This window comes from Perognathus longimembris, chromosome 7, assembly GCF_023159225.1.
Source record: "Perognathus longimembris pacificus isolate PPM17 chromosome 7, ASM2315922v1, whole genome shotgun sequence".
Classification (NCBI taxonomy): Eukaryota; Metazoa; Chordata; class Mammalia; order Rodentia; family Heteromyidae; genus Perognathus; species Perognathus longimembris.
In genome coordinates, this window is record NC_063167.1 from 81887 (window position 1) to 101866 (window position 19980).

Genomic DNA, 19980 nt, shown 5'->3' on the forward strand with positions numbered 1-19980 from the left:
TATGCTGTGGGGAGTTGAAAAGTTCCTTCATATGGCCATCCAACATCAAAGGAAGTCCACTCTAATTCTCAGAAAGTCTTAAGATAATAATGATTACAGGAATATCCAAGGCAGGAAGCCATTTGTTTAAAAGAAAAAAAAAAAGTTGGGTGGGAGCCAGACAGCAGTGCAGGAGCTGAACAGTGGCATGGGAGCTGGACAGCATAGAGACTGAGAGCAGAGAGGAGGCACCACCACACACAGACCTGGAGAGCTCTTACAATACCTCAGGAAACATCCAGTCCCCAGGTCCATTCTCACAGCAGATCAGTGCTGCTGTCAGAGCTCCCACCAAACTAGATCAGAACCAAGTACATGCCCAGGCACCTGCTGGCCTGGGGTCACATTTGGTCAGTGGCCCAGTGTGAACCAGCCCAGGGCCAAGCAAAGACTGCCACCTACTGGCCACCATCAGGAAGAGCAGGGGACACAGCTCTCACAACCCCTGCTTCCGAGATGTGTAAATTGCAAAGAAAAATTACAAGACTCATGAATGGTCAAGTGAGCACACCCAACTCCAAAAGTCAACAGCAACCCAGGGGAAAAAACTCCAGTGAGAATGAAGAAGAGATGAAGAATAAAAAAAAACTCTTCAGGAGAATAAATAATATAATATAAAAGCAGAATTTCAAAAACAATTCCATCAAGAGCATAAAGAGGAAATCTCGAGGGAACTTCAGGAAGTCAAGAAAGACATGCAAAAAAAGATAAAAACAGTTAACACCTTGTTAAAAGAAGAAATTAAGACCCTGAGAGCCAAAAGGCAGGAGAAATAGATATAAATTTCAACTCATTAAAAGATGTAATTAACACCTTGAACACCTTGAGAACCGATCTAGGAGCCATAAATAGCTCAATTTCAACACTGCAAATTACAATGGAAGCCACAGATAACAGAATATGTGAGATTGAAGGAGTAGAAGATAAATCAGAGGAGCTGCAAAAACAAAACTCATAGAAATGGAAAAAAAAACAAAAACAAAAAAAAACCAGGGGGCTGGGAATATGGCCTAATGGCAAGAGTGCTTGCCTCATATACATGAAGCCCTGGGTTCGATTCCCCAGCACCACATATATAGAAAATGGCCAGAAGTGGTGCTGTGGCTCAAGTGGCAGAGTGCTGGCCTTGAGCAAAAAGAAGCCAGGGACAGTGCTCAGGACTGGCCCATAACTGGCAAAAAAAAAAAAAAAAAAGAAATAGAAAAAAACACCAAAGGGAAGTTCACATAAGGGAAATTCAAGAGATGGAAGACAAAACCAAGAGCTATAATCTGCATATAATTGGAATTGAAGAGGAAGAAGAATACCAGAAGAGAAGTATGCAACACTTGTATTCAGTAACATTATTACGGAAAATTTCCCCAACCTTAAAAGAGAAAACCCTACACACACAACAGAAGCATACAAACTAGTAAACCATATCCTAGAAGAAGCACCTCCAGACACATCACAGTAAAATCATCAGACCTAAGTAACAAAGAGCTTGTTCTGAATGCTGTAAAAATAAAGGAGCTATATTATAGTGCAAAAAACAACAACAACAAAAAGCAAACCCCAGAACCCCAGAATCACGGCAGACCTTTCCGCAGAAACCCTCAATGCAAGAAGAGCCTGGAAGAATACTATCCAAACACTGGAGGCCAATAACTACCAACCCAGACAGATATACCCAGCAAAGTTAGAATTTACATTCGGTGAAATAACAAAAACTTTCCATAATAAAGAAAAATTACAGTAATAGATGAGCAAAAATCCAGCTGTACAAAAAATATTAAGAGGAGGAGTTCAATAAGTAGAAAACAACCAAGACCAGGGGACTGCATCAGATAGAACTCAATAGGAGATCGAGTTAAAAAACACAAGAAAGGGAAAGAAGCAAAATACAGATAAACAGGAAAATGGCAGGAAAAAAAACACATCGCTCTATAATAACTATAAACATTAATGGACTCAAATTCCCCTATCAAAAGAAAAAGAATTGCAGAATGGATCCAAAACCAAAATCCATCCATCTGTTGTCTACAAGAGACCCATCTCATAGCCAAGGACAAAAACAAACTCCAAGTGAAGGGATAGAAAAAGATCTTCCAACAAATATACCCAGTAAGAAGGCAGGGGTAGCCATTCTGATTCCCAACAAGCTAGACTTCTCATTAAAATCAGTTCAAAAAGATAAAGAAGGTCATTACATATTAGTACAGGGAACAATCCATGAAGAGGCTATAACAGTTATCAACTATATTTACCCAATAATGGAGCACCTAAATACATCAAACAAATACTCTCAGAACTACAGAACAAGAGAGACCCAAATACAATAGTAGTGGGAAACTGTAATACTCCACTCTTACCAAGAGACAAGTCAGGGGCTGGGGATATGGCCTAGTGGCAAGAGTGCCTGCCTCATATACATGAGGCCCTGGGTTCCCTTCCCCAGCACCACATATACAGAAAATGGCCAGAAGTGGCGCTGTGGCTCAAGTGGCAGAGTGCTAGCCTTGAGCAAAAAGAAGCCAGGGACAGTGCTCAGGCCATGAGTCCAAGCCCCAGGACTGGACAAAAAAAAAAGAGACAAGTCAACTACACAGAGGATAAGCAAAGAAACCTCAGAACTAAATGACACCATATCCCAAATGGAACTAATGGCCATATACAGAGTATTCCAACCAACGACTCAATCAATATGCATTCTTCTCAGCAGCCCATGGAACATACTCCAAAATACATCATATCATATAGTTCACACAAAGAGCCTTAGCAAATACAAGAGTATTGAGATTGTCCCTTGTGTTCTATCTGACCACAGTGGAATCAAGCTAGTCCTTAAAAACAAAGGGTACAGCAGATATTACTCAGATACATTGCGGCAGAACAGCACATTACTGAGTAACATCTGGGCCACAGAACAAATTAAAGAAGAAATTAGAGTTTCTACAATTCAATGAAAATGAAAATATATCACAAAGGAACATCTGAAATACAGCAAAAGCTGTGCTGTGAGGCAAGTTCATTGCCCTTAGATCACATATCAAGAAAACAGAAGCAGCTCAAGTAAACAACCTCACGATGCAATTAATGCAATTAAAACTTCTAGAATAGCAAGAGGGTTAGGGTTAAGGTGGGGTTGGTGTTGGGTTGGGGTTAGAGTTAAGGTTAGGGTTAGGGCTAGAGGTAGGTTAGGGTTAGGGTTGGGTGAGGGTTAGGGTTGGGTTGGGTTGGGTTAGGGTTAGGGCTAGGATTAATGTTAAGGTTAGGTTAGGATTAGGGTTACGGTTAGGGCTAGTGCTAATATTAGGGCTAGGACTAGGGCCAGGGCCAGTGTTAGGGTTAAGGTTATGGCTAGGTTTAGGACTAGGACTAAGACCACGGCTAGGGTTAGGGGTTAGGGGTTAGGGCTAGGCCTTGTGCTAAGGTTATCTCTAGTGCTAGTGTTAGGGTTAGGTTATGTTAGGGCTAGGGCTAAACAATGCTGACACAAGATACATGACCAAAAGTTATCATTTGCAAACCAAAGGACATGGCTATCCTATCATCAAAGGAATCCATGCCACAAAATATTGAATTATCTAGGGGAGAGGATGCACATCATTATAGATGGTTTAATTTATAAAACAGAATCTGGATAGCTGGTAGTGGCACGGCTTTAATCCTAGCTACTCAATAGGCTGAAATAGGAAGATTGCAGTTCAAAGCCAACCGTGGCAATAAAGGCCATGAGACTCTTATCTGTAATTAGCCACCAGAAATTTGAACGTGGTGCTGTGACTCAAAATGGTGGATTGCTAATCTTAAGCAAAAGTAGCTCAGAGACAGAGACCAGGCCCTGAGTTTAAACCCTATGACCGACAAAAAAAAGATGCAAGTGTTTTTCCATTGATCATGCTTGCTGGGCCTGGGGATTGAATTCTTGGCTTGAGCACTGTCCCTGAACTTCTTTGGCTCAAGGCTAGTACTCTACCATGCAAACCACAGAGCCACTTCCAGCTTTTATTGTAGTAGTTTATTGCAGATAAGAATCTCATAGACTTTCTTTTTTTATCTTTTTTTTTTTTCAACCAGTCCTGGGCCTTGGACTCAGGGCCTGAGCACTGTCCCTGGCTTTTTGCTCAAGGCTAGCACTCTGCCACTTGAGCTACAGCGCCACGCCTGGCAGTTTTCTATATATGTGGCTCTGGGGAATAGAACCCAGGACTTCAGGTATACGAGGCAAGCACTCTTGCCACTAGGCCATATTCCCAGTCCTCACAGACTTTCTTGCCCAGGTTGACTTTGAACCATGATCCTCAATCACAGTCTCCCTGAATAGTTAGGATTATAGGCATGAGCCACTGTGTCTTGGCTACATGTTATATTCTTCGGTAATGTCTGCCTTCATGGTCTACAGATAGCAAGGATAGCTCCACATGACCTCAGATAAAACAGCTAATAACCAGATGAATATTGAGCAGCACTCTAAGCACCTTGGACCTATTTTTCACTTTGGATTTTTTCTTCACTCTAACTAGTGTGTGTGTGTGTGTGTGGCATGCCCGCCCCAGTTGCCTTACAGCTTTAAGAGGCGATTCTAGCTAGCCCGCCTACTTTCACAGCCCTCCACCCCTGACGAACATCCCAGGCAGCCAATTATAGCGCCTAGCTAGGTGTGCTACACCTCTCCTCTTCCTGCCGCCATTCGGCCTTTATAAATGTGGTTCCTCCTTATTAAAACCGGAAAAACTGCGTGACATTTCCCCCAGAATCATCTCAGTGTCCTTCTTAAACGTAAGGGGGGATGGGGGCGGGCGGTTCCGCGACTCTAACCTCATCTTGGCTCGTCCTGCCGGGTACACTTCCCGCCTCTCCCTCTGGCCAGGAGAGCGCTGGGGACGAAGGACCCCAACATATATACATACATATATATGTATTCTATTGAGGTATTTCTTTTCTGTTTCTAGTTTTTGGAGTTTTTATTGAGTGGATTCCATCCCTTAAAAAAAAATATTTGTTAGGAGGAGGTAGGTTTTGTGTGGATATGTTTGTATGTATTTGGAGGGGTGATGGAAATGTTGCATGGCAAGGAGAATATGAAGACTGTCTATCCCTGAGTTACACACACACACACACACACACACACACACACACACACCTACTGCACTGGTTGATTTTCAAAAACATTATTCTTTTTTTTTTTCTTTTGCTGGGAGGGGACACATGGGAACATGCCAGAGATGGAACCCAGAGCATCACTCTTGACAGGAGTCTTTGCCTGAGTTACTTATACCTGTCAGCCTCTGGTAGTTTTGGTTGTTGTTATTGTTTGTTTGGAGAATGTTGTAGTTGGTTGGTTGATTATTCTGTTTGCTTTTTGATTGAGACAAGATATTACTTTGTAACTATACTGATCTCAACCATGACATCCTTCCAAGTTTAAGAATTACAGGAAAATACCACCACACCTGACATCCAACTACATGCTGGATACTTTGACACAAGTTACATAGTTACTTATGAATCTACAGGATGACAGACTGTACTTCTATATATCCTGATTATCTCTACTACCCATCAGAATATCCTCATTATCGACAGAGGCTAAAATCAGGTATCTGGAAACTTAGGGTAGTTTTCCCCAGTGACCTGAAATCAGAGATGCTGGTACTTCTGGTCTAGCATTTGGACAGTTGGTACTGCTTTTTATATCCATGCATTCCTACCTTGACCTAGGTTTGCCACCAGCAACAAACAGAGGAGTCAAGAATCTTGGAACAATTTTGAACGATATCCTTAATGCTTGCAGAAACTGAACACTAGAGGGCACTTGCTCCCCATAACATTGTTGTGACAGGAAGATGACGTGAACAGTGAGTTTCACAAGTCAAGTGGTATCAGTACTCCAGAGTAGTCTATAGGAAACCTCAATGGCAATTGCACTTACTAATGACTAGGAAAAGAAGAGGAAAGCACAACTTAATGAAAACATGATACACAATTTCTAAATGGAAGAACGATATCTGAAAAATGCAATAAAGAAAATGTCACATGCTGAGTATCACCCACAACCACCCACATCTTCCTTTCCAGGCCATTCCTGCCCAGTTGTCTAGTAACCATCCAAGACTTGTCCTCCACTGGGCCTCAGCAACCCCCTAGTCTGAATCCCATGACCCTGGTTTTATACAATAGTCCTGCTGGAGTGCTAGAAAGTTATTAATGCCACTGATCTGTTGCCCAGGGAAATGCATGCAGAGAAGTTGCAAGAAACAATACAGTCCCCTGCTGAGCCTTAGACAACAGAATCATTAGCTGTCCTGCTGCATCTCAAACCAAACAGTAACTGATCATGAACAGATATCTGCAGAAGCCTCTGTGACCTGTAAGACAAAGCTGAGGAAAAGGAACAAATGAGAAAGGATAGAGATAGAGCACTGGAGGAAGTTGAGCTAAACCCTGTCAAGGAAGTTAGGCCCAATGATGACCATCATGCTAGGGATCTGGAGGCTAGCTATGGCCATGCCTCATCTTCAAGCATCACTGCCACACCAGAGACTTAGCCCAAACACAGACCCTTCTTCAAGCATATTATGTTTCACACTAGGGGAATCATATTACCCTTTTTGGGCTCAGATACTTCTGGGACTCCTTCCTCACAGGATTATACAGCTTGAGAAGGTAAATCCAGGGCTTTGTATTTTTTAACTGTGTGGGGATGGGGGCGGGGGTGTTCCAACGGAAGAAAGGTGTGTTTGGGATTTGGGGAGAACAGGAAGGAAGAACAAGAGGGCAATAAATTCCACTCCTTTACTTGGGAGTTACTTTATGCAAATGTTGAGGGTCTGGACTCACGTTAGATGTGTCTTTTGCCTGAGCACTGAGAGGGTTGGAGACTGGTGCAGAGGTATTCATGTAGAAGTATACTGGACAGGGCCTGGGAGCCTGAAGTGGTTAGGGTACCTGTCCTGAGTGAGAGGGGCCTTGCATTGCATGGGCATGGTCTGATATCAAGCAAGAGGATACATTCTGAATTGGGGGGATGATCCTAGCAGAGGCTGTGATTTTGAAGGCATTTTCATTTTAAAAGAAAAAAATGGCTCATACTTCTTATTTTTCCTCATTACAGAACACCTTAATTTCAGTTCAATTAAACAAGCTTCTTATAGAAGCCATGTGCAGAACTAAGGGAGTCCAAGGTCTCTCCTGAAGCTCACCTCACACCTCTCTTCTTTTTTTTTTTTATTAATTGGACATAAATTTTTTTTACAAGGTGTTGTGCAAAGAGGGTGCAGTTACATAGTAGGGCAGTGTGTACATTTCTTGTGATATCTTACGACCTGTTTTTCTATCCCTTGTCTAGTTCTGATTGACATATATGCAATATACAATGTATCAAGAACATATACAGTATTCACAGACTTGGTCTCTACTGTCTCTCCGTCTCCCTTTGTTAACAGTCATATATCAGGGAGATCATGCCCCTTTGTTTTCTGTGTTCTAGGCTTGTCTCACTCAACATTATTTGTTCAAGTTCTGACCATTTCCCTGCGAATAACAGTATTTCACCATTCCTAATTGCTATGTAGTATTCCATTCACACCTCTCTTCTTGAAAGTACAACCACCACCACTCACCTCCCCCACCTGCCAGCACTCATCAGCTTCCATAGGGACCCCCCAGTTTGGGCTTGCCCTTCCCCCAACTCTGGGTCATTTTGCCAAAGGCTCCTTGGGACTTTGGGCTAACTCCTGACTAGGCTAGGATTTGGGGCGTAAGCCACCAGCATCTGGCTGAACGCTATCTTGAAAGATGCTCAAGAATAGAGGGAAGTAGCTGGACGCTGGTGGCTCACACCTGTAATCCTAGCTACTCAAGAGGCTGAGATGTGAGGATCACAGTTCAAAGCCAGCCCAGGCAGAAAAGTCCATGAGACTCTTTTTTTTTTTTTTTTTTTTTGCCATTCCTGTGCCTTGGACTCAGGGCCTGAGTACTGTCCCTGGCTTCTTTTTGCTCAAGGCTAGCACTCTGCCACTTGAGCCACAGCGCCACTCCTGGCTGTTTTCTATATATGTGGTGCTGGGGAATTGAACCCAGGGCTTCATGTATATGAGGCAAGCACTCTTGCCACCAGGCCATATTCCCAGCCCTTCCATGAGACTCTTATCTCCAATTAACCACCAGAAAACTGGGAGTGGCACTGTGCTGCAGCCTCATGTGAAGGTTAGAGGTACGGGTGTGAACAAGCCTGGGTCCTGGACACCAGGCTTCTGGTGGCCTGCCTGGGAGCATGGTGACTGGCTTCTCTCTGGGTAAGATTGGCCAACATATTTCTTACAGTATCAAAGACAAGTCTGAATATTCAGCTAGGTTGGGGGGGAGTGAGGGGACGTTACCATAAATCAGAGGTCATATCTAAGTAGAATGAGAGTCCAAGCCTTTTTCTCAGCCTTTGAGGACAGAACCAGTCACTAGAGCTTGGATCTGGGGTGGGGGATTTAGGACAGCATCCCTTAGCAAGACATGTATGCTTATAACTGAACTGCTGAAGCCTACATCCCTTCTTACTTCAATGTTACCTGAGAGTCCAGTAGAGGGGTGAAAATAAATGAACTGCAGTGGCCAGATGCTCCTAGGGACTCAGAGACTGTATATATAATGCTATGTGTAAGTTTATTTTTTAGAAAATAAGCTGTATCTCTCTCATTTAAAATAAATCTGAAACTGGGTGCTGGTGGCTTACACGTATATTTGTAGCTACTCAGGAGGCTGAAATCTGAGGATCAGGGTTTGAAGCAAGTCTGGGCAGGGAAGTCATGAGACTCTTATCTTCAATTAACCACCAGAAAACCAGAAGTGATACTGTGGCTCAAAGTGGTACTGTGCTAGATAGTCTTGATTGAAAAAGCTCAGAAACAGCCCCTAGGCCCTGAGTTCAAGCCCCATAATCAACAACAAAAGAGAAGGAGGGAGGAAGAGAGGGAGGAAAGGAGGGAGGGAGGGAGGGAGGGAGGGAGGGAGGGAGGGAGGGAGAAAGAGTATCTTTCAGCAATTGGGATGTTGGTCCTGTATGATAACTCCTACTAGTTTTCTGTGGGCGAGAAGGGTATGGTTCACTGAGAGTTGTACAAGATCAAGGACAGATAAGGGCTGGGTTTTCACCTAATTATACTGCTACAGTTCATTTTCTCTGGGTTTCATAAGTCTTCCTCAGTAAGACTTAAAGACAACTGCCATTCCCAAGGATCAATTATTAGCATACCCTCCTCAAAGGCCCTAGGAATCCCACCAACCTATATGCCATGTCACTTCCCTGCACTATCTTCTTGGGAGGTAGGAGGGGAAACAGGAACAGAGGCAAAGAGGAGTCATTTGGAAGAAGTGGAAGGGAAAAAGAAAAGTGGATAGGACATGGGCCCGGGGGAGGCAGGTAGCAAAAGGACACTGTATAAAGAGGACGACTGCCCCTGGAGCAGGATCTTCTTTGCCTGTCTTCCAGAGGTATGACAAGTCTTGGACTGTCAAGCCTCAGTTATTGGTCAGGCACTGGTCATTAGCTTTAACATTTGTGTACAGACATCAGTGGAGTTCCCAGAACTGATAATTCCAGCAGAAACTTTCACTGCTATTGGTATGTTCCCACTAAACCCTGAGACCCTGGGGAAAGGAAGAGAACCTACCAGCAGGGAGTGGGTATGGGAAGGAAAGCAGCATCCACTGACCTAGGGTCCTCCAAAGACTCACCTGCCTGCAACTCTAAAACAGATTCCCCTAACTGCTGTTGCCCATGTGTGCCAGGATGCCATTCAAGCCAGCCTCCTTTGGCTAGGGAGAGAAGGGTTAAGCAGCTGTGGTGGTGTGAGGGTCAGAGTGGCACACTGGAGCTGACCTGGGGGCAGCTGTTGGTGGATGGCTGCCCAGACTTCCCGAACAGCCTGGAGCAGTGCCTCCACCTTGCTTCCAGCAGCCTCCAGGGACAGCACTGTTGGCTTTTGTCTACACTCAGTGCCTGGACAATGGCTTATTAGTCAGGTCAGAAGATGGCAGAGGAACTTCTGTGGGGCTAAATCTATCTTACCCCATATCCACTCAGGGGATTGATTACCTGCCTGTTCAGATGGAGCTGAAGAAGGGAGATTCTGCTTTGATCACAGAGAGGGCTAGAGTGGCTGACCACACAATTAAGAGGCTGGGACTTGTTTAATACAAGGGGATGGGGCTAGATCTAAAGATCTCTCCAGACCACAGAAACCCCATAGTCCAGGAACAGATGGGGATTTGCACCCTGTGACTTCCAGCTCCAGACTGCTGAACTAAACTTTAGCTGCCTTCTGGGACTATAATCTGAGGTAGAAGACATGTCAGCCTCCCACATCTGTTGTCCAACAGGCAAATTTCCTAATGAAACACCAGAAGAGGCCCCAGACTCAAAACGTTAAGTATGGGTGAGCTGAAGAGATGGACTCTGGTCAAAAAAAAAAAAACAAGTTAACAGGTACCAGTGGCTCATTCTATATCCTAGCTATTTAAAATCAGCTTAAAGCCAACCTTGAGAGGAAAAAAAAAGTTCTCCAGATCCTGTTCTCCTGTGAGAACTGGGCACAGTGGCATTCACTTGTTAATGTAGCTACTGTGGAAGCCTAACATAGGCAGATCACAGCACAGGCACTCTCCCAGGCAGGAAGACTGATCTTAAAAAGAGTTGGAGGCATGTCTCGGCAGTAAGAATGCCTGCCTTGCAAGTATGAGGCTCTAAATTCAAACCCCAATGCCATAAAAATTAAGAAAAAGAAAAATTGTGATGTGATGATGCAAAAGAAACCGGTGTGAAAACAGTTGCAATGTTCAGACATTCAATTTGCCTGTCTCCCTTCCTCCCACCATATACAGGACCTTAGTCCTGAACAGGATTTGAGAGACAGCTATGTCTCCTTCCCAGCCTAGGCTTTGTCTCATGCTCCCCTCTGGGACCTGGACAGGAAGGCTTGGTCTGGTCCTTTGCCTCCCCAACTCTCATGACCTTGCCAATAACCCAAACACCCAGTGGAGGGCTTTTTCTTCCTCCTCTCCCTGCTGTAGTGTCCTCCCTCCATAAAAGGCCTGTTCCACCCTGTGTGTGTGTGTGTGTGTGTGTGTGTGTGTGTGTGTGTGTGTGTGTGTGTGTGTGTGTGGCTAGACAGTCACCTGACCTCATCTATCACCTTGAACTGTGCTTCACGATAAAATTACTCATCCTCAGCCAGTGACAAATGAAATCATTCTTGAGGCAACCACCCTAAGTAGCAATAGAAGCTCTGTATTCAGCCTGGCCAGAGCCACATTGATGGATCTATATACTTTCACTGTGTACCCTTGTTGATGCACATGAGCTTGCATGGGTTGGGACCAAGCCTGGGAGGAAGGCCACCCCAGGAGATGTGGTTGTGGTAGCCAGGGAGGGGCTGCTCAGTCTGCAACAGGAAGGGGTTGCACTTCCAGGGAAGAAGCAAAGGAACTGGAAAAGTGGGGTGAACCCTCCAAGCAGGTTAGGCCTAGTGGTGTCCAGGGAGGGAAGTAGGCCACACTTGGTACATACAGGTGGGTGATGGTGAGTTGTGTCTGAAAGTGAGCAAGAAAAGCAGCCTTGGGAAACTTTGGGTGTCAAAAGTCTCTGCCCTCTACTTGGAACCCCTGGAACTTAATGATTCCTGATATTAGCCAACCCTTGGCCCCTATGTGGGATGGGATGGTACCCAATGGGTCCTGAATTCCCTACTTTTTGTTTCAAGTGATATTCAGAGGCCAAGAGACCCTGCCAGTTCACTTGTGAGAATTTTAGCTGATGCATACCCTTATGTGGCACACGTGCATGCTCATACCCCAGGTGCTGCCATACAGCCTTCAGGGGAGAAATAGACACAGCATCCTCAGACTTCACTCCTCCCTGGTGTCACTTCTAAGACTGCCCTCTCACAACTGAACAGTGGTAATTAGCTCTCTCTAAGGAGGGATAAACCTGGTCCAGGGCCCACAGTATCTGCTGCTAGAAGTATGAGGTGGTTTCACCCACCATTATGGCTGGCTTGTTATAGCCAACATATTCGCCCTGGTTATGAAGTAAAGCCACCAGCCACTCTGGGCATCAGAGGTCCTAGAAGTAGGCAGTGGTCAGTTTGTGGTGCAAATACCTGTGCCTCCCAGGTCCCTGGCCACAGAGCCCTCTGACAGTCTCCCTAGGCAAGGTTTAGGAAGTATAACCAAGAGCACCTACAGAGGCAGGAGGACAGCTGAATGGCTAAGGCTTCAGGGTCTGATCTTTGTAACATAGCCTAGGTGTGTTCAGAGAAGACTTACAAAAGGCTACTTTGTGCCAGGTTTCCAGTGCAGGGCAACAATGTGAGCACATTTCTGGAGATACTCAGAGGAGATGGAACAGCCAGACTCACAATCAAGGTCTCTAGGCTGAGGTATCATAAAGGGAACCCAGGTGAGTCCAAGGGTCTCCTGAGGGAAGGAGGTAGAGCTGGGAGCCAGGGAAAACCCAGACAAAGAGTGAGTCCTAGTTAGCCCAGCCAAAGCCAGCCAATGCCATACTGAAGAGCCGGGAGACAAACACTAGTAAGGACAATGAGAGCTCTGTGCAGAGCTCCTATGAGCCAGAACTGTGCTTGTCCTCAAGACAGGCTGGATAACTTTAGCCTATGGCAAGAACTACATGGGATCTTACCATAGTGAGGCAGGAAAGACTGAGTACCAGATTAAAAGCTGCTCTAGCCTCCCAACATGGCTTCTGATAAGACTTGACAGGACCAAAGATCAAAAGTGACTTAATGGTGTTCAGAGAAAAGTAAAATTCGTTAAAAAAAATTTTTTAATTCAGTCCCCATTACCAAATCAAAACTTACCAGGTATGCAGGGCAGCAGGGAAAGGTTAAAGAAAAGGGGAAAGTAGTCAACTAAAGATAACCCAGGGGGCTGGGAATGTGGCTTAGTGGTAGAGTGCTTGCCTAGCATGCATGAACCTCTGGGTTCAATTCCACAGTACCACGTAAACAGAAAAAGCTGGAAGTAGTGCTGTGGCTCAAGTGGTAGAGTGCAAGACTTGAGTAAAAGAAACTCAGGGACAGTGCCCAGGCTCTGAGTTCAAGCCCCAGGACTAGTGGGTGGGGGGATAATCTAGGGCCCACACCAGAGGCTTAAGCCTATAATCCTATCTACTCTGGAAGCTGAAAGCGGAGGATAGAAGTTTGGAACCAGCCCAGAAAAGTCCCTGTGTGACTCTTATCTCCAATTAGCCACTCAAAAACCAGACGTGTTGGGGCTGGGGATATGGCCTAGTGGCGAGAGAGCTTGCCTCGTATACATGAGGCCCTGGGTTCGATTCCCCAGCACCACATATACAGAAAACGGCCAGAAGTGGCGCTGTGGCTCAAGTGGCAGAGTGCTAGCCTTGAGCAAAAAGGAAGCCAGGGACAGTGCTCAGGCCCTGAGTCCAAGGCCCAGGACTGGCAAAAAAAAAAAAAAAAACAAACAGAAGTGGCACTGTTGCTCAAGTGGTAGAGTGCTCCCAGGCCCTGAGTTCAACCCCACAACCAATAATAATTTTTCCTTTAAAAAAAGGGTGACATGCTGATAGGATGATAGACATCAACTTCACTGTACTCATTACAACTGAATGCAGATGTTCAGGAAAACAGGTCAGATGGGCTGTGGCAAGTGAGGAAATTTTGGAACGGTGCTTTGAGGAAGTGAGAGCCCACCCAGCACAGGGATACAATGGGCTTTCTCCACTACTGCACATGTCTGGGATACCTACATAGGATACACAATCACCGAGCACTGTTTTCTCCTCCATAAATTCTCACTATTATTTTATAACATGAGCTTAAGGGAGGTTAAATGTTTCCCAAAGTCACACAGCCAGGAAGTGGTGGGCAAAGAGGCCTGGGCACACAGGATTCAGCATCCCTCAGAACTCTGCTATCCTCACAAATGCCAAGGCAGGGCTGAGGTCACCTTCAGTCTGAGAAAGTATAGGCACATTGAAGGCCTTTGGTCCACCAAATTTCCCTGGCACAAGACAGCGATCAACCTGGATACCCCCACTTGCTTCTTTTATTCCCTCTTGGTTTCCCAGCCCAGTCTCAGCTTCATCCTCCCCAGTTTGGAGATGGAGACAGGGACTATCCCCAGGAAGGCAGACAGACTGAAAACCTTAGGGAGGGGGATTCACTTTTACCATGCCCTAGAGCTATCTGGTCTGTGACCTTTGAGTTCAGCCTGGAATCTTAACAGCCTCAGTAGTTCCACCTTGGGATGTAGATGAAAAGCAAGGGAGAGCACAGCACTGAAAAGGTTTCAGAATTCCAGAAGGCTCCAAATGTACCACTGGGACCAAATGGAGTGCCAGGGCATCTGACAACAGGCACTCTCTTGATGTCACAGTCCAGGATGCCAGAAGCTGACACAAGAAGTCCAACCATTCCTTCAGATGTGCACACTCAGGTATAGGTACTCTGAGCCTTACCCAGAGAGCATCAGTTCTGGCCAAAAAGGATTTCTATTCTCTGAATCAGTGGCTGGGAAAAGGGTTTGTGAGCTTCTGTGGGTAGACACTTATATAGTGAGAATACCTGCCCTTGCTGAACAGATGTGTACCCAGGTGTGAGGCTGCTTCAAGGGTAGTTCGGGTGTTTACTGGAAAAGGTCTGAAGCTGAGAGGGGAGGACAAGCACTGACCTCCCCCTTCTTGTGCCAGCTAGAGCATCCAGCTCTGGGAGTCATAGCTCAAAGGGCTGGCTGACCAAGGGCCCCACCCAGAGTCTCCAGGATAAGCAGCCACTCAGAGTAGAACAGTCAGGAGTAGGTGGTGGGACTTCTGCCAGCTCCCGCCAGGCCCTGGCAGCATGAGCGATGGCAGCCAGAGCGATAAGAAACTAATAATTTATGTTTCTAGCTCCTGCGCCGGCGCCAAGGGATGGCTGAGCCACAGCCTCCCCTCACTGGAGCAGCCACAATCCTTTATTGCACAAATTATTAACGACCAGAAAATGAATGACTGTAATCAGATCAGGGCTGCCAGGACTCCTCATTTCATTTATTTGTATAAATCCTTAACTTAGGGTCTGCCTTGAGCTGAGAGCCAGCCAGCCTCCTGCTGTCCAGGTGCCCAGGTCCCCCACAGGGCCACTCCTTTTCCACCCTCCCCCAGAGCTCCAGGGATGGCAAGGCCAGACAGAGGTCTTAGGGTAGACCTGAGCTATACTCACAGGAGCCCCATCCCCAAGGAAGAGAGTGTCTCTGCACCATTGTCATCCTCAGCATGAACAGTCTCAGACCTAGCTCATCCAATGTTCTTCTGCTGAGGCCAAAGGCCAGCCTCAAACACATTACTCTCATTCTGCATGCATCTGAGGCAGACTCCCATCTGACCTCTCCTTCAGTCTTGCTGCTGGTATAGGTCATCCTTCCCTGTGGCAGAGACTCATGCTGGTGGAGTGAGCCTGCAATGTTCTTCTCAGGAGCCCACTTTCAGTCTCATTGACCTCTCGGTATACTATGGCACATAAATTCAGATTTGGAGATCTTATGTTCCATCATAAATCAGGCTGGCAGACTTCCGATCAACAAGATAAAGCTGTCTCCTGCAAGGTGGGTGTTTTATTAGTCTTGGACTCATTGCTGCAGGTGGGTGCTGGAATGGGAAATGGAGCAGGGCCTCTGCTCTGGGGTCTCCATGCACCATTAGGGGCCAGATGGTTCTCAGAGCCCAAGTTTCTGTCACCATAAGCCAGGCCCCAGGGACCTGAGTAACCACTTGGCTGCCATTACCTACAACCCCTCCTCAGCACCAGAGTAGGCCTGACCCTTGAGACCGAGGTCACAGTGGATCCCAGACTGGGAACCCAGTGAGACTCTATGGATAACAGTCTCAAAAAAGACTTATAATTGGTGGGCACACAGGTGTGTGAATGAACATACAGAATGGATACATATGCCTCTCCTTCCATGACAAGCTACAATAACCAGGCTACAATCCTTTGTGTATCACCTCAACCTTTTGGGGCTATGCCAGGGGTCAGGGGCATAACTCTGGAGTTGTACAACTCAGATTTCCTGTTTCTATCCAACAGCATCCAAGACTACCTTCCCCTACCCCATTGTGAACCCTTAGGACAGCAAAAGAGAGGAGATGGCCTCTAGGACTTGGCCCTCTGACTCAGGTAGCATTTGCAGAGCATCTGCCAAAACATCAGCCCACCCCAGAAGCACTTACTGGAGAATGGTGCCCATTAGCAATGAGAGTCCAGACTTGGCCTTGGGTGAAGTCAGGCTTAGTCTGTATTTTAGGAAGCCATCTGGGGCTGACTTTTGGTGAGAAACAATCCCAGGGTCCACTTGAGTTTACTACATCTGAAACGCCAAACAGGACAAAAGAATGGATGTTAGCTGAGTGCTGCTGGCTCACATCTATAATGCTAGCTACTCAGGAGACTGAGATCTGAGGGTCCCTGTTTGAAGCCAGCCCAAGCAGGAAAGTCCATGAGACTCTCATCTCCAATGAACCACCAAAAAGCTGGAAAAGTGGAGATGTGGCTCAAGTGTTAGAGAACTAGACTTGAGCACAAAGCTCAGGGACAGCACCCAGGTCTTGAGTTCAAGCCCCAGTACCAGCACCCCCTCTCCCCCTCCAAAAAAAAAAATCAGGGACTTAGAATATGGCTTAGCAGTAGAGTGCTCGCCTTTCATGCATGAAGCCCTGGGTTCGGTTCCTCAGCACCACATAAACAGAAAAAGCCGGAAGTGGCGCTGTGGCTCAAGTAATAGAGTGGTAGTTTTGAGCAAAAAGGAAGCCAGTGACAGTACTCAGGCCCTGAGTCCAAGCCCCAGGACTGGCAAAAAAAAAAATGAAACAAACAAACAAAAATCAATGCTGACAAAGTGACAGCCCTTCAGTGACATTGAAGGGGGTTGAGGCAGGCATAGCTATTTCAATGACATGAACCTGCTAGGTGGAAGAGGGGTGAAATCTTAAAATATGCAAGCTGGGGCTGGGGATATGGCCTAGTGGCAAGAGTGCTTGCCTCATATACATGAAGCCCTGGGTTCAATTCCCCAGCACCACATATACACAAAATAGCCAGAAATGGTGCTGTGGCTCAAGCGGCAGAGTGCTAGCCTTGAGCAAAAGAAGCCAGGGACAATGCTCAGGCCCTGAGTCCAAGCCCCAGGACTGGAAAAAAAAAAAAGCAAGCTGGGCGCCAGTGGTACATGCCTGTAATCCTAACTACTCAGGAGGCTGAGATCTGAGGATCGAGGTTCAAAGACAGAATGGGCAGAAAAGTCTCCAGGAGACTCTTATCTGCAATTAACCTCTCAAAAACAGGAAGTTGCACTGTGGTTCAAGTGGTAGAGCACTAACTAACCTTGAGCACAAAGAGGCTCAGGGACAGAGCTCAGGCCCTGAGTTCAAGCCTCAAGATGGAAAAATATACGCAGAAACTACACAATGTAGCCCTTTACATAACTGGGTAAAGGTTTCATATATGAAGACACAATGAATGGGTTTCCCCACAAGGCTACTCAGCCCAGCAGTAGCCATCAGGAAGCTTCCTTGGAAGCAGCCAGGTTTCTTCACAGGCAATGAATGTGAGGATGTATGTTCCATGCCAGGTATTCATGTACATGTTCCCATGCTGAGGAAGACACATGTGTATACATCGCCATGCCACCTATATGCATGGTGCTATTCTACCCCATACATCACTGTACACATACATGTTCCATATCAAGGTCTGAATCTTACCAATCTCACATGAATCACTGTCCCTTGTCATATACCTGTGTGCATATCACACACAGGCCATGTTTAGGCAAGGGAATGTCAACCCAGGGGGACCTGAGGTACACTGGGATCTGCCCCTGGGATGTCACCTGGCTGGTGTCCATCAGCTTCGTTCTGCAGTTACTGATTATTACATAAGAAAAGCCAACGCTGTTGCCAAACTACTCACTACTTTCTCTATTTTGAAGCTACATGTCTACTAAACCTGAACTCTGCCTTTTGTGGCCCCAGAAAACAAAATTGGCCCACAAACCCTCACTGGTACAGAGAGAAGGCCCTTCGTGGAAGGTTCAATGACAGACATCAGACTTTTGAGGAGTCAGAACATGAGATGTAGGCTGTCAGGCCAGTCCATAGTGAAAGCTGTCTGCCATCAGCTATGTCCATGGGCACCTCTGTACCATATAGTATTGCAGGCAGAATCTTCAGAAGAAAGCACCTCATCCCATCCATTTACTCTCTGACCTTACTGCCCAGCTTAGGAAGCACCTGCTAAAGACTAAGGATGTTTACCCCAGTCCTACTAGGAGATCATCTCAGGAATGTCTCTCTGATAAAGAGAGACAAACTCTTGGCCAAACTCTTTTTTTTTTAATGTGTCTTTTTTTATTAATTTATTTATTAATTGAACACAAATTTTTTGACAAGGTGTTGTGCAAAAAGGGTACAGTTACATAGTAGTCTTGTGATATCTTACGTCCTGTTTTTCTATCTCTTCTCTAGGTCAGGTAGACATATATACAATATACAATGTATCAAGAACATATGCAGTAGCCACGTGGCCACGCCCAAGAAAGTTCGCCTAGGGCTTTAAATGTAATGTCTATATTAGACAATATGTCGACAGTAGTCTTATATGAACATACATACCTAGCTTTTGAGCTATTGTATTCCCCTGAGAGGTCAATTTTTGACCTTTATATGTTGAGTAATTATTTGGTTTTAGTTACATACTGTTGGGTCGCTGCCCCAATCCTGTGGGGAATACTATTTGACAAGCAGTTTTTGGTTTCACAGACTTGGTCTCTACTGTCTCTCCGTCTCCCTTTGTTAACAGTCATATATCAGGGAGATCATGTCCCTTTGTTTTCTGTGTTCTAGGCTTGTCTCGCTCAACATTATTTGTTCGAGTTCTGACCATTTCCCTGCGAATAGCAATATTTCACCATTCCTAATCGCTATGTAGTATTCCATTGTGTATAGGTACCATATTTTTTGGATCCATTTGGCCAAACTCTTAATAAGCTGATGAGGATAAGAAAGTATGTGGAGGGCTGGGGATATGGCCTAGTGGCAAGAGAGCTTGCCTCATATACATGAGGCCCTGGGTTCAATTCCCCAGCACCACATATACAGAAAACGGCCAGAAGTGGCGCTGTGGCTCAAGTGGCAGAGTGCTAGCCTTGAGCAAAAGGAAGCCAGGGACAGTGCTCAGGCCCTGAGTTCAAGGCCCAGGACTGGCCAAAAAAGAAAAAAGAAAAAAAAAAGAAAGTATGTGGAGTCCCTCTGGGGCAGAAGGTAGCAGAGGGAAACAGACAACCCCAGCCTTAGGGCTTCCCAAGGCCAATGTGGTCACAAGAGCCAGGAATTGGCTCAGAAAGCTGGGCCTGCCTCCCCTCACAGCAGAGTGGGCCCCTACATGTAGCTTTCACACTTGACTGAGACCTGTTGTGAGCCATGGTAGCAGTCTGGCAAATATGCTGGGTACATTCTAAAGTCAGAGAGGCTCTCAGAGGTGGGTCTGACAGCAGTGACTTCTAGCCACTTATCACTCCAACCTTTCCTTTTTCCCCTCCACCGCCCCCCCACCCCAGCTTTCCCTGGCTGCCAGGCTATGTACAGAGATCTACAGGGATGCCCTCTTCTTATTCTACCTGGCAGCCTGGCCAAGCGCTCAGCAGAGTCCAATCCTCCCATGAGGGCTAGTTTGCCCAAGAACCCTGGGAACAGCAGCCTGGTGCTTCTGTTAGAACTGTTCAGTGGGCTCTGGCCATAGGGCTCACGAGTCTATCCCACTCCAAGGCAAACAAATAGGCAGAGTAAACTGTGACCAGTATAGGTCCAAGGCCTTCACATGGAGTCTGTGATATGAATGGCAGGAGGAAGGTACAGACATATAAACACAGGTCACATCTCCTAGTGTCTACAAC